Source organism: Mytilus californianus, unplaced genomic scaffold (genome assembly GCF_021869535.1).
Source record: "Mytilus californianus isolate M0D057914Y unplaced genomic scaffold, xbMytCali1.0.p SCAF_13, whole genome shotgun sequence".
Taxonomy (NCBI): domain Eukaryota; kingdom Metazoa; phylum Mollusca; class Bivalvia; order Mytilida; family Mytilidae; genus Mytilus; species Mytilus californianus.
This window is the reverse complement of record NW_026262615.1, coordinates 38,378,246-38,394,273: the sequence shown is the minus strand read 5'-3', so window position 1 is coordinate 38,394,273 and position 16,028 is coordinate 38,378,246.

Genomic DNA, 16,028 nt, shown 5'->3' with positions numbered 1-16,028 from the left:
TCACATCATATATCAGACAATATATCCCTATAGTACACGACAAATGTATGAACGAAGACACTCTGTGATAACAATATTTGATTTGGCCATATGAGCCAGATGAGCTAAATATTTTCAATCATTTTACATATCCGTATACTCGTCCCTTTCTTCCTTTATGCATGACCATGTCTGTTCGTGACTATTATGTGACGTAACTGATGAAGATTTTGAAATTCCTGCTAAAATTTACGACAAAAGAAACGTTTTTTTATTGCCTGTTGTTAATTAACCTTATTTAGACGGTTGCACCTGTAAAAAACTTATTAGAAACGGTATTTCACATCCTAAATTGTATGGTAATATTGTACTTAAAGCGCAGAAATCACTTTGTGATCAGTGTAAACTCACCGAACCCTTTAAACAAACTTATTAGTAAAGGTTATCTTATTAATGTTGTAATAAGATCTTTGAATATTGTTTACATTGGCACAAATATCGATTTTTACATCAACAAATTAAAGCATGACTAAATTTGTATTCTTTTCGAATGGGTTTTTCGGGATGTAAAAATACACATCCACGTTTATTTTCTATATAGTTATTGCTTTATCTTTATATAACATTATACATATTTATCATAGCGTTAAATCCAAACTTTCCAACTGCCTGTCGATACTGTTATTTTGGCATTGCACAAGTCATGTCTTCTTTGACTGTCCATAGCGTTAAAACACTAAATACCTGGGATGTGTTTTGATTGATTTAAGTCTCTGATGCATGATTTTTTATTATTAATTGTTTTTGGCTTCTAACTAGCTTTCGGTATGTGCGAGTACTCTCTAATAGTACTTTAGTGTTGATTTGACCTGTTAACACAATTTGTAATGCATTTTTGTTATTCAATGTTTGCTTGTTTTGTGTTATATCTCCTCTCACTATTTCTTAAATGTACCACCTTTTATAAGTGTTTAGTATTACGATAAATTTTCACTTCTGTTCTCGTACTATAAAAACAAATTTATTTTGTAAATAATATTTCCATTCTCCTAACAACAAAATTATTATATTTAAAGTTACCTGTGTACGCTGTCTTATTTAAGTAAACGCCATTTTGTCCCAATTTATAGTTGTCGTTTTGAAATTGTTTGACATATTGAATATATGTTGTGTCATAGATCAAATTTATTCGTTCAGTATAGTTTGCTTGTTTTTTTTTAAATATTTCGTTTTCGTCGAGTTAAGCCATTTTAATTGATATTTTATAGTGTGTCTTTCTTTGTTGTAATGTTATACTACTGTTTCAGGTCAGGGAGATGGTTGGCGCCTGTTTAAACATTTAAACCCGCTGCATTTGTTTGCACCTTTCCTAAATCAGGAGCCTGTTGTTCAGTGGTTGTCGTTTCTTGATGTGGTTCATCAGTGTTTCTCGTTTTTTATATAGAGTAAACTGTTGGTTTTCCTGTTTGAATTGTTTTACTCTAATCACTTTGGGCCCCTTTATAGCTGGCTGTTCGTTGTGAGCCAAGGCTTCGTGTTGAAGGCCGTCCTTTATGGTTTACATTTTACAAATTGTGACTTGGTTGAAGAGTTGTCTCATTGGCACCCATACCACATATTCTTATATCTATTCAAGTGAAGCAGTAAAGAAATACTACTAAGTTTTATTTGTTTTTGTATCAGTGATATGAAATAATTAATTAACTATTTTTTAAACTATTGGGTAATTTACCCATCTAATTATCCGTAGAGAAAGGTTTGGAAAATTATTGTATAATGCCATAATTATAAAAAACACAAACAATTAAAAAGCGACACAAATAACCAAAAAACAAAAAGACCTTAAAAACACTATCAAACTAAACATGGAACATTTTAATTATGCACACAAGACGATTTTAAGTGGGCCTCCTGTTTTTTCCTTCTACTAAAGCCACAATAACTATATTGTTAAATATAGATCCATTTTAAAAATGTTATAGTTTGTATCTTTTGTAAGTCTAATTTCCTGTCTGAATGTCTTACCTGAGGTTAAAAATTGTTTATTTCCCGCTGAATGTCAATCAAAAGCACAAAATCAATACAATTTCAACAACCCGAGACTTTCTCGCGTAAAAAGGTTGTCCTTAATTACCAAACACATTGGTTGGTAGATTTGTTAGATCATTCTGTCATCCCCTCTCCCCCAACACAGAGAGAGACTATAGTATAAGTTTTTATAGTATCAATCATGTCATTAACAAAAACTGGTGACCTATGTATTGTATATTGTAATGAAGTATAATGTCTTTTTGTTATGATAAATCCAAATATCAATTTCTTCTGAGATCATTAACAACAACATAACTGAACGAAAACTTTTTTTACTGCGAACATTGTAAAACAACGTTGGCATAATAAAGCTCAAATATGACAAACTTGTGTTTTAAACAACTGTTTAAAATTAAGAATTTATCATTTAAAAGCTGCTAATCAGGTGTAACGATACGTTAAATATGCGGTTGCATAATTAATATGAGGGGTTAACACTTTGAAAGTCATACGTTTTCAGGTTTCATTGTACAAATGTAAAGGCCATGATCTATTATACTTACGTGTGCTTCTTTCAGGGAACTTCAAAGGTAATGGAGCACAATAGTACTCTGTTCCCTTTGGTATACAGGCCTCATTGAGTTTGCAATCATTACCTTTGCATTGACCAGCTAAGTTCTGAAATTTAAAAGGACAATAATTACATGAACTTGACATCGCAATCCTATGCGAATTTCTGCGCGATACGATATATTTAGTACCGATGATAATTTTTACTGCGAAGTTTTACAGAGGAATTCGCAGAGTGTTATGAACATGATGAATGAACTTAAGAAATAATTTCGTTAAATTTTATTTGAAAATTTAAATTAATTCCTTTTCAAAAATGTATTGTTAAAGCAAATGTGTATATGTACCTTAATCTTATTTCGTCTTTATATCAAAGGTATTTCTAACGTTCTCGGTGTTCCAGAATTAGTTGCTAAATGAATATATACAATAAACACCTCACCATACAAATTATCATCGATTGATTGATTGATTGTGTTCATCGCCACTTTATATCAGCACTATTGTGCTATTTTGTAGCGGTCAGTTGTTATTGGTGGAAGAAGCCGGAGTGACCGGAGATACATACCGAACTTTGATAGGAAAATTGACAATCCTGGTCAATTACGATTGGAGTCCAACTCACCACCACGTGATAAATGCGAACGCACAACCTTAGTGTTGACAGGCTAGTGATACAGTAGTTTGACTACTTAGTTCACTCGGCCCCTAATTATAATTAGAGATGGTATGTCTGGTGCATATATTTCAACTGACAAAAATACGACGAATTGTGTTTTGCATTTATCTTCTTTAAAAAAAGGTTTGAATGTGACCTATTTAAGTTATAGCACCATTCTAAGTATGTCAATGAGGAAAAGCTTTTCTTCCAATTCAATGAAAAAATGTATTTTGATGTTTATAATGTTATCCATAATGGCAACTCATAAATTTGTTTATTGATGGAAATGTAATGAGTAGGCTCTCAATGGAAACACTACATACAATTTCGTTGGTCAGACGAGCTTTCTGGATATACCTGCATCAGAAAAGCTCAAAACCTACGAATATGTTAACAAGGGATGCATAAGACTTGAAAACAGTAGAAACAATTTGGTCAAAAATTGAAATAATACAACCAACTGTTTGGAATTAATTCAGTCAAAAAGCTAAATTGTACGCTTGAAATATGTTTGCCCCACATGTTATTTGAGCTGCGTCGGATAGAAATCGACCTTATATAACTGCACGTATACATGTACTAGTAAAAGACATTGATTGATGTTGGAACATTCAAATATGAAATAAAAGATTGATTTTGGTCCATTTTTGTAGTGTTTTTATATCAACTTGATATTCAAATAGTTACAGACTTTACCTAGAGATTTTTCAAACCCGAAATAAGTAAACAGATGTTTTGATATTCATTTGCATAAGGTTGATTTCTATCCGACGCAGCTCATTTGTTATAAACAGCACACACTTCACCACAAAAAAAAATATCACCGAGATAGGGAATACAGTGCGTATATGAATGGATGATTGAATGAATGAACAATTAAATAGATTATTAGAGTGCAACTTGAAAATAAACAATATAATGTACATTGAGTATTAACATAATGATTCAGCCAGCTAAATAGGCTTTGATATTTACAATAGACAGTTTTAAAAAGTTATAAATAGTCACATCTTTTGTTGGAGCATTCTAAGATAAAGTTTGCTATAAGTTTTCTATTAGCATTCAAGAGTACTTTAATGGCTTCAGTTCATCTATGTGCGTATAATCCAGCTGACAAAAATAGATAGACGGCAATTGCGTTTTTTTTTTTGTAACTGTTGATTTGGTTTTAATGTGACCTGTCTCCGAGTATAGCACCATTCTAATTATGTCAATGAGGAAAACCTTTAATGCCAATTTAATAATGTAAAAATATATTTGAACGACCTAAAAATGTTATAAATAAGCTTATAAATTTTTTAATTTTGAACAATGTAAGGCGTAAGTTACACTTCATACAATTTTGTGCATCCGACGCATTTTTCTGGATTTACCTGCATCAGGAACGCTTAGAAGCTACAAAAGTGATAGGCAAAAGATGTATAAGACCTGTAAACGTGAGCAGTTATATGATTAAAAGGGACATACAGACAATAGCCAAATTCTTAAATGTACCTTTTACGTTTTAAATTTAGTTAATAGTTCGCTCCGGGACATTCCATGATAAATTTCAAGCAACTAGACAGCCAATTTAATCGCCCATGAAGTACAGGTAGGGGTCAATTTATGGAATCTGAGGAGACAATATTCAACTGTTGATCAATGAGATGAGTAATATGTTCACTGCAGTTTTCTCGAAATGTGTGATGGCACAGTTGACCTTAAATTGATTTGGCTATTTTTTTGGGTCATTTTTGTTCATATAGCTCGTCGACTGTTTCGGTTCTTGTGCATCATTGGCTTTCGAATATTCGGCTTTGAGCGTTCCTGATGAGGGTAGATCCAGATAAGCGCCTAGGACGAATGGCGTTTATAACGTGTTGTTTTCATTTCTTATCTGTATAAGTATTTTTTGTTTCATCACATTCCAATAACCTACATGTAAATATTTTTTTTTTTTTTCGAAAAGTTTAAGTTTTTGAAAATTTTTCTAACGGTATTAACGTATTACATGTATCAGTAACATTGAACAATTCTTATCTTGTAAATGAGAAAAAAAAATTATAGTATGACTGAACTTCGTATTTGATGCCAACAAATTCCCACTATAAACAGTGTCGAGAATACATTTCTGTACATTACAATATATGCATTCACATCTTTATAGTAATCTATAGGTTGCACTTTATAAATACAGCTGTTTCACAGCTGTTGGGGAGATGAGATATATAATATTCATAGATATGTTGTTTTGTTGACCTTCGGCTTTTCATATATGATATCTATGTTTCATCTCATAAAGACACATTTTTATCAATTTTTATAGACATGGATAGCGGCCAAATTGAATTCTAAGGACGACCAAATGTGATGGTAGGGGTAGTACAAAATTTGAGTATAAGATTAAAATATTAGAAGTTCGAGGTATATAAATGTTGAAAATATGCCGAACCGATTTGTGTTTTGACCATTGCAAAAAAGTAGTGAATATGAACTTTCCTTTCGGAGATATAATTTTTTACAAAACTTCATTGTAAAAGATGCAGTTTTAGTCATTACCTAAAAGGAGTTCCTATAGGAAATTGCACTGGACATATTTGCAGAAGTGCACCCTATATTAAGTGAAAAAGGTGAACAAGTAGAATGTCACCAAACCTGGTTTAGATTCAGAGATTTTAATAAAATTAACTAAAATATAAAGATTTATAAATATTTCATGAAGATATAGAAAATCTTGGGCCTTAAATATAATCACTTAGAATAAAGTTTACAGTAAGCACATTTTCATAATACCTTTAGGCAAATTAAATTCATAATATATGCATATTAGTAATTTAAACTGTTTAAAAAAATCCTTATATTTACTTATTACAGTCTTTGAAACTAATAGATTCTTGATGTACATTGCTGTTGGGGTGTTTTTGTCATTTCAAAAACCCATAAGTAAGAGGTAACGCATAACTGTGCTTTCTTGTGACAGCGGCATAAACAAAAATACAAGCTTGAGATACAAAAATACCTCTATAAAACTAACAATAGTGTGATCCATCATAAAAATATACTAAATATTCTATATTCAGAGAAACAGCAGAATTATTTATCAAACTTGAGTCGCCAGAGGCCCAAAACTGAGATCAAATATCTAACCCCTGGGTCATAAAAACAGATAATTCAAACTGTACATGCTCTAATGACTATGCTTTTATTTATTTATTGGTCTTTTGTATAGAAAATTAGAATATAGAAAAGTACTCTCGACCAATGAAATTGTAGGATTTGGTGTTTCTTTATTGTGAATAATGAATGAAATCATGTTCTTAGTAAGGAATTATCCAATTGTTTAGGCCAAATTACAGTTCAAAACTAAGAGTTTTTATAGTTGAGTTGCAAATGCCTAGAAGCACATATGTCATTTTGAAAGAATTTGTGATTAAAACTGACTAAAAGTTGAATTTTGAAACAAACAAAAAAATCAAAATAAGATGATGTTTACTGGTGCAGTAACATTGGTACTGTTAACGTTATCATGAGAATATTGATAACTTCAAATTACTAAAAAAAAATAAACAATATCAAAACAATGCAATGCAAAATAGTTTTTTTTTTTTTTAATTTCATCTTTAAAGTCAACTCTTTTTAAATAATTCAGATTACTGGATCCTCGGTTGGTGAGAATAGTAATTTCCAATATTCTGATAAAATTATAAAAAAAGGAATTAAGGTTAAAATTTGAATATATTTTAAACTATTTAAAAGGCAGTGTATTTGAACATTTCCCTGACATAATGAAGAGTATTTGATGTAAAGGACTGGACAAAAAATATTGGCTGTAAAATAAAATGTATTTTTAACTCACATTTTGAATTTATTGATTTGAACTGGAAATAAACAAAAAGATAATTCCTCGCTAAAATATTACATAATTTACATTCATACTCACATTCAGGAAACATTTCTTACCATTTCTTTGTACTGTTGTGTAATCTTATGTCTAAAACACAATCTATTATATTTTCCAAAATTATAAGAAAGCCCTTTTATCACAAAAACTAATCTATAATTGAAATCATGTCTAAAAGGTAGTCATGCATTAATTACAAACATTGCACTGACAAATGAAACTCATTCCTAAAAACAACCAATCATGAGATCATTCAAGCCTTGAGCACTTTACAATATTCTAAGTCTGTAAGAGAATGATAATCACTTTCTTCATGATAAGTACTGGCTAACGCTCTTACTTAATCATGAAGAAAGGGATTATCATTCTCTTACATATACTAGTAACCTTGCTTTGAACTTATGCACAGCCCTATGTTTTGACCTTTGATAAAAATAGTAGCGCATATGAACTTTCCATTCTAGGATATATATTTTTTACGAAACTTCATTATAAAAGAGGCACAGTTTTTCCGTAAAAGGAGTTCCTACGGGAAATCGCATTGTCTATATTTACAGAAATTCAACTAGTAAACAATGGAAGTGCATTACAAATAGTAACCCTAACAATTATTACACTTCAGTGCTAACATTATTGGAGCGTAGCATGAATAATAAATGTAATGTATAAATAAATAAATAAACAATAGCATAATTTAGAAACAGTTTTTACAGTAAGAAAGATCGTGTGTTTAAACAATTTAATCACAAGAAATTAACAATTAAAACTAGAGTATTTTTCATTATAGACAACAAGACCTTCTACTATTACAATGATAGCAACAGAAAACTAGAACCTTATTATCCAGCGACTTCAGAATCTCAAACAATATGTCTCTGTCTTATCCAGAATGGGTGTGAACAAAAATTAATTCAGCCCTGAGACATCCATGTTATATACAAATTAGAAGAAGAAGTGAAATGGCTAATGGAAATACTAACCACTAAAGTTGAAATGCATTATATAAAAGCAATTATATGTTACCGAACGACCATCAACAATGAGAAAAACTCATACCGTATAGTCTGCAGCTATAAAAGACTCCGACATGGAAAACGTGAGGCAATTTAAACCAGAAAAACTAACGACCTAATTTTTAACAATAAAATTCATGAAAAATAAAATATGACAGACATCAACCGACACAACCACTGAGTTACAGGCTCCGGAGTCTTAAGCACATGTATTATGACAGGTACATGCCGAGTATGGCGGGATCAAACATGTTTGTGATCGTTCAACCCTCCCAATTGTAATTAGACAATGCAGTCGTTTATTGTGTTATAGATATATATTTGTTCTTGTTGTCTATAATGACGTTAAAAGGACTTTAACAGGTGATTTTAGGCGTTTGGTTGTTGGTGATATGTCTAATGGATGATCTTCATTGGATTGTTCTAGTGAATTTTATTGTTGTGATGTGTCTTTTGGAAGAGGTTAATTGTAGCTCTTTAATGTATTTTGCATATCTATCCATTTGCCAATGTGATAAATCTTATTCATGTCATTTGCTTCTGCCGAAAAATCTCCCCGATTTGTGTTATGTGGGTTTCCAACTTTGATGCCCCTCTGCTAGGATATTGGATTTGATGCTACATGTGCTACATGATATTCCAACTGTTTACCATGGCCAACCATTTTCAATAATAAATCGCCATATTATTTTATAATAGTGTAGGCCAATCTTCGTAGCAAGTCACCAATTAATGTAGTCTAAGTCAAACTAATTTAAGCAGTATTGACTTGCAAGGGTTATTTAGTCAAAATGGATACTTTCGAATTTCAATTTTAAGCCTTCTGAAAGTAAATTTGTTTCCAAAATTTAAAATCAATTGGATGTATTCTATAAACATTACCGCCAGATTTGATTATTGATACATGAAATAACAAGAACATTAACAGATGGTCAAACATAATAACGCTTTTTCTAAAGAAAATTCTTCATTGTTTGACATAACTCATGATTTTTCCTTTCCTTTTTTCATAGCCAAACGAGAATGTATACTGTGAATGTGATTATTTCGCGGGTTCTTATCACATGCTTATTGTTGCCATTTGAATGCATAAACCTTAAGAGCTGTAAATCCTGAATTAACTGGTAAGTTCAAACTTCACATCAAATTGTGGCTTTCAACAAAATATCAGCGAAAAAGATACTTAAATGGTATCGTGAAATAAACCAACCCCCTTCCCTCCGCAGCAAAAAGTACCATAATTACTAGGGATGTCAACGAGTACTCGAGTACTCGAGAATCGCTCGATAGTACCGAGTATCGAACACCAACATGATACTCGACTAATCGGTTTCCTGTAAGAATGTTGTTGCCTTCTTAAAGAAATAATATCCTTATTAAGAGCACCACCCGGGAAATTAAATATTAATCAAAATTAAAATACGTTTCGAATGTTTGCGTTTAATAGTCATTTAAAATTCTACCAAACATGGGTGGGCTGTGAACAAGAGCACCTTTCCAAAAACTTACATTTTTAGCTCAGCGTGTCTTAGTCGTTCCACCACCTCTGTATCGTCAGAGCAAATATTTTTATCAGAAGGACTGTTAGTTACGTTAACAAGTTGATAATCGACTCGTCGCAGAAAAAGCTGACAAGATAATATTTCTTAATAAGAACAATTTCGTCGCACCCTCTGTTGACCCTCGAAAAGGGTTATATACATCAGTAAGTTCTAATTATCACCCTTTGCTGATCATTAAATGTGTTTTTTACGATTCCAAAATTCTATTGTTTGAGTAATTATTTTTTCTATAGATGTTTATTAATTAATTGATTCGATCATTGCCAGTTTACATAATTAGTATATGTAGTAAATGAGCCCTTAATTATGGTATAATTTTCCTAGGACTATTATCTAGTCCTGGTTAATAATGTTGAGGGTTTACGTCCATAAGACAACGTCCCACAATACCTAAAATGGGTATAATTTTGTTTTTTCCATTTTGTAGATGTTTGTCCGAGCGAGTACTTGAGTATCGCTTAGTAAATCCAACGAGTACTCGATTAGTAAATCTTCACCGAGTTGATATCTCTAATAATTACAGTATGCAATCACAAATAGAATTCAGTTTTAAAATTCCTGTAAAGTTACAAGATTCTTTTACACAGAGATTCAATTTACAATTAGTGATCAGATTCAAGTAGACTTCGGTTCAAAAGAATAAAACGAATTTGATGTTTTTATTATTGAGAAGCAACGTAAACCCAACTTGCAAAATATATCTACCGGTCAACAATCAGTCATACATAACATACATTCATATTTTCAATATGCCATGCACTCAAATTATTTTTGGTTTATATATCAATGCTTGCCCTCGATAATTTTATAATACCATGTGTCCAAATGATCTGCTTAATTAAAAAACATCACAGCAATAACTGAATTCGTCTGTACAATCTATAGTTAAGACTTACTTCTTAGAAAATGTATGACAAGAAATAACTACAAATTGTTAATAAGATACCACTGTTATCAGATGTTATGTTTGACGACATTTCTGCTACATCATTTCAAATATATATTCTATTGTATTCACCTGTGGAAAAGTCGAGGCCATAACAAAGCTGTTTCCAATACTCTCAATGACTTCACAACCATAAATCCCGGGTTCAGCATCATTTATCTGGCAAGTTTTATTCCATGATATAAAGTTAATAGATTTGCATACTTTCACTCTCGAGCAGAACTGAGCACAAATTGACCACATCGGCATTGATACCTCAAACAGCACATGACCTCTATATATTTTGTCTTTTTGTTTCACGATAACGACTTTTTCACATAAAGTCAAAGAAAAAAGTATAACTAATAAAAATTTCAAGCGATACATTTCTTTTTAATGAACCATGACGAAAAGTAGTTATGTTTGTTTCTTTTTCTGACAAGCGTTACATGTAATCTGGTAAACAGTGTTCATTGCATAGTGCTACCAAAACAGGCTCTATACTTTAAACAAGTCGTTTGAATGTTATTTACGCACATGCATGTTTCAGTTGATTGTGCAATTAAAATCAAATATATTTTAATATCAGATTATATCTAAATGTTTCTTTTGTGAATATTCAGAGTTTCCAATCAGATGACTACTAAACTGTTTCAAAATTATCAAGCGAACAGTTAAATTAAAATTGGTAGAAATACATGTAGAATTGTAATACGTATATCAGTTGTCTGTTTATGAAAGCCTTTGTCAAAGTAATTGATCACAGTTTTGTTTTGAAAGTTTGATATAATATCGTACATTTTAGTTTTAAAAGTTTGACATAATATCGTACATTTTAATTTTCAAAAATTCGTATTTAATTTGGCTTTGTAATTGTTTTCATTTGAGTGCCACCAATGAGTTTTATGTAGACGACAACACGCGGATCTAGTGTTCCAAATTATACGCGTTGTATCTTTGATGGGCGTTTTCAACGTTAGTGAAAGTGTAAGGAATAAGATTCCTACAATGTTCGTAAAAACTAATAATGCGACTACGACTGGTTTTTTATTTATCCAGTATTTCGAAACTCATCTAAAGATTATATTATAAATCAATTTAAAAGTCCTTAGTTTTTAATATGTAATGGCAAATGTTACTCTCTAACAAATTACCGTACATATTTAACAAGTTCTGCAGGAGTATTTTATAGGTTTCAATGAAAAATAAATTATAAGTTCAACCCCTCACATTCAGTATATGCCTGTCCCAAGTCAGGAGCCTGTATTTCAGTGGTTGTCGTTTGTTACTATGTTACATATTTGTTTTTCGTTCATTATTTAGTACATAAATTATGCCGTTAGTTTCTCGTTTGAATTGTTTTACATTTGTCATTTTGGGGCCTTTTATAGCTGACTATGAGGCATAGGCTTTACTCATTGTTGAAGGCCGTACGGTGACCTATAGTTGCTAATTTCTGTGTCATTTTGGTCTATTGTGGAGAGATATCTCATTGGATACCACATCTTCTACTTATATATAAATCTTGTGTTGATTGAAAAAAACAAAATGTATACCCAGAATGACTTTAAAGACCTACTTCTTTTTTTTTATTAATGTTTTGATTTATTTTTGAAACATGCAAAACATTATACTATATATATAGAGAGAGAGATATAACAGGATTGCAGCAGTCCCTGCCATTTTGTCATGTAGATTAGACTGTTGGTTTTCCTGTTTGAATGGTTTTACACAGTCATTTTGGGGCCCTTTATAGCTTGCTGTTTGGTGTGAGCCAAGGCTCCGTGTTGAAGGCCGTACTTTGACCTATAATGTTTACTTTTTACAAATTATGACTTGGATGGAAAGTTGTCTCATTGGCACTCATACCACGTCTTCTTATATCTATTTGGTATTACAGAAGGAAATCAACTAAATTTGCTTTCAGTTTCCAGGAAATATTTCAAACGAGAAAAGAAAAAAAAATATTAGTAATTTCCTATGTCAATATTTTGCATTCTATCAACAAATTAAGCAACGTAGTAAGAATGGTAATTACAATCGATCGATATTTATCCGTCGTCATCTGTGAAACAGATATTCCATAACGGTCAACCAACTCGTGATGGCGTCTGTAAAATTTACGAAGTGATAATTTCTACTTCACCACTTGGAACACTTGGTTTGATAGCTTCCTTGTGAGCAGCAACCATCTATCAATGAAATCATGATAGGAAAACACAAGACCTGGAATATCGTATCAACTAGGAGATATATACTCCGTATTCGGGCGCAGCTGAAATGTTGCTACATAGAAATAGAACATTCCGAATTGGGAAGCTAAAATCATCTCTTTTGTCTGCAAGTTTCGTCTTCAACCGACCTTCTTTGTCAGTTTCCTCAATCGTCAATCTTAAGGCCTGTTGGCACGAATTTTCCCAATGTGCAGGTTTTCTCTTTTTTGTGCGTTTTTCCAGGCGTATTTTCTGCTCTGTGCTTTAAATTAGTATGCGCTGGTTAAGATTGGGATTGAGGAACAGCAGTATCAAATCTGCCTGTTCTGTCAATGTAATGTGCCACTGTTTGTAGTTTGGCTTTTGTCTATTCGGTGTTCTCGCCGTCTAGTCTCGTTAGCATAGTAGCTAAATTCAGGTTTCTGATCCCGACCTCTTTGGATATTTGTTGTAACATATCTTCTCGTTCGTTCTCATAGCAGGGACACTCCAGAAGGAAATGGTGAGGTGTTTCAGGTGCTCCACAGTTGCATGACTCTATGGCGTTGGTTTGGCCTCGGTTCCTGTAGTAGTTGAGTTCTATATAGACAGTAGATGTCAGTCAGGATATGAGGCAGACTTAACTGTATCTGTTGTATCTTTTATCGCAAGTTCGAAGTGATCACTAAAGTAAAGTAGATGCAGATGCCATACATGTTTGCATGCATATGTATGGGGCAGATGATGACTATATTTTTGGTAGTTTAGTGCCTTGTTTCTTCATATGTCTTCAGTCCCTCTTGAAGAGCCAGAGATCGTCGAGGAATCATTTGACATTTACATGAATATAATAGCGGCACCTGACATGAAAGTCGTAGGCTTCTTCATTTGGGCATTAAAAAATGCTATTCGGTTTTTAATTGTGTTCAATAAGAAAAATTTTATTTTAATTACCAGTTAGTGACGGATCATTTTGATAATTATGTTGCAATCATTGTATATTTACCATAATATCTATATCTAGATTATATACACCCAATTTGGCTAACGACCAAATTGGTGTATTTAATACTTATGGCCAAGTAATTATATTCTGCCTCGGCGACTTTTGTGTAGCTAAATTTTACATCACTAGTTTAGACCAATTAAAATATTATTTTAGTTAACATTTTACGATACTTAGTATATAAAGAAAAAGTATGGATAATATTCAGTTTTTTCTATTTGTGCTAAAATATCATGCAGCTTAAATGAAGAGAAAAAGTTGGTTGTGTATGTACGTATGTGTATGCCGTGTACAAACAAAGCACCTTATATTTTTTCAATATCTTTTCCCTTTTTTAAATCGGTTTAGATAACCGTAAATCATAGGATAAATGGTGACCGATTTATATTAGGTGGTCATCATATGTGTGATACATGCCTACATTTTTAATAAACTCGGAAATAAACACATTTATTCTAAAACCAGTTGATGGCATGATACGGGTTTGTTCTTCTCATATATTTTATGATGGTATGATACTAAACACCTCACGGGAGGGATTGTACTTAATATTCATATGATGAAGATATAATCTTTCAATCAGTTTAATTGAGGTCTGGAGCTGGCAATGTCGGTAACTGCTAGTAGTCGTTTGGTAATGTATGTATCATTGTCATTTTACTTAGTTACCGATTCTGACATCGGACTCGGACTTCTTTTAAACTGAGTTTTACTGTTCGTATCGCTGTGTACAGTACAGTCATTACAACTGAGAGGTAATATTAGGGTAATAATTAACAGGGACAGTACAGTCATGACATCTGAGAGATAATATCAGGGTAGTAATTAACAGGGACAGTACAGTCATTTCAACTGAGAGATAAATATCTGGGCAGTAAGTAACAGTGACAGTACAGTCATTACAACTGAGAGATGATATAGGGTAGTAATTAACAGGGACAGTACAGTCATTACAACTGAGAGATAATATCAGGGTAGAAATTAATAGGGACAGTACAGTCATTATAACTGAGAGATACTATAAGGGTAGTAATTAACAGGGACCGTACAGTCTTTACAACTGAGAGATAATATCAGGGTATTAATTAACAGGGACAGTACAGTCATTACAACTGAAAGATAATATCAGGGTATTAATTAACAGGGACAGTACAGTCATTACAACTGAGAGATAATATTAGGGTAGTAATTAACAGGGACAGTACAGTCATTACAACTGAGAAATAATAGCAGGGTAGTAATTAACAGGGACAGTACAGTCATTATAACTGAGAGATAACATCTGGGTAGTAATTAACAGGGACAGTACAATCATTACAACTGAGAGATAACATCAGGGTAGTAATTTACAGGGACAGTACAGTCATTACAACTGAGAGATAATATCAGGGTAGTAATTAACAGGGACAGTACAGTCATTACAACTGAGAGATAATATTAGGGTAGTAATTAACAGGGACAGTACAGTCATTACAACTGAGGGATAATATCTGGGTAGTAATTAACAGGGACAGTACAGTCATTACAACTGAGAGATAATATTAGGGTAGTAATTAACAGGGACAGTACAGTCATTACAACTGAGGGATAATATTAGGGTAGTAATTAACAGGGACAGTACAGTCATTACAACTGAGGGATAATATCAGGGTAGTAATTTACAGGGACAGTACAGTCATTACAACTGAGGGATATTATCAGGGTAGTAATTTACAGGGACAGTACAGTCATTATAGTTTTCATTGCTATCATCATGTTTTAAAGTCTTGTAGTCCTACTGTTGGGGCAATAATTTCTCCACAGATCAGAATTTCTCCCTGAAAGCTTTACTACAAAACTTCATTTTAAAGCTTGGCAAATATTTATTCTGAATCAGTCAGGAGCCTGTTGTTCAGTGGCTGTCGTTTGTTGGTGTGGTTTAAATGTGTTTCTCGTTTTTTATACAGATTAGGCCGTTGGTTTTCCTGGTTGAATTGTTTTACACTAGTCATTTTGAGGCCCTTAATAGCTTGCTGTTCGGTGTGAGCCAAGGCTCCATGTTGAAAGCCGTACTTTGACCTATAATTGTTAACTTTTTATACATTGTGACTTGGATGGAGAGTTGTCTCACTGGCACTCATACCACATGTTCTTATTTTTATTTATGAAATGAATGCTTCTTTTGGAGTGTAAAGGTGTTGACCGAAGCACATGTAGCGCTTCATTCTAA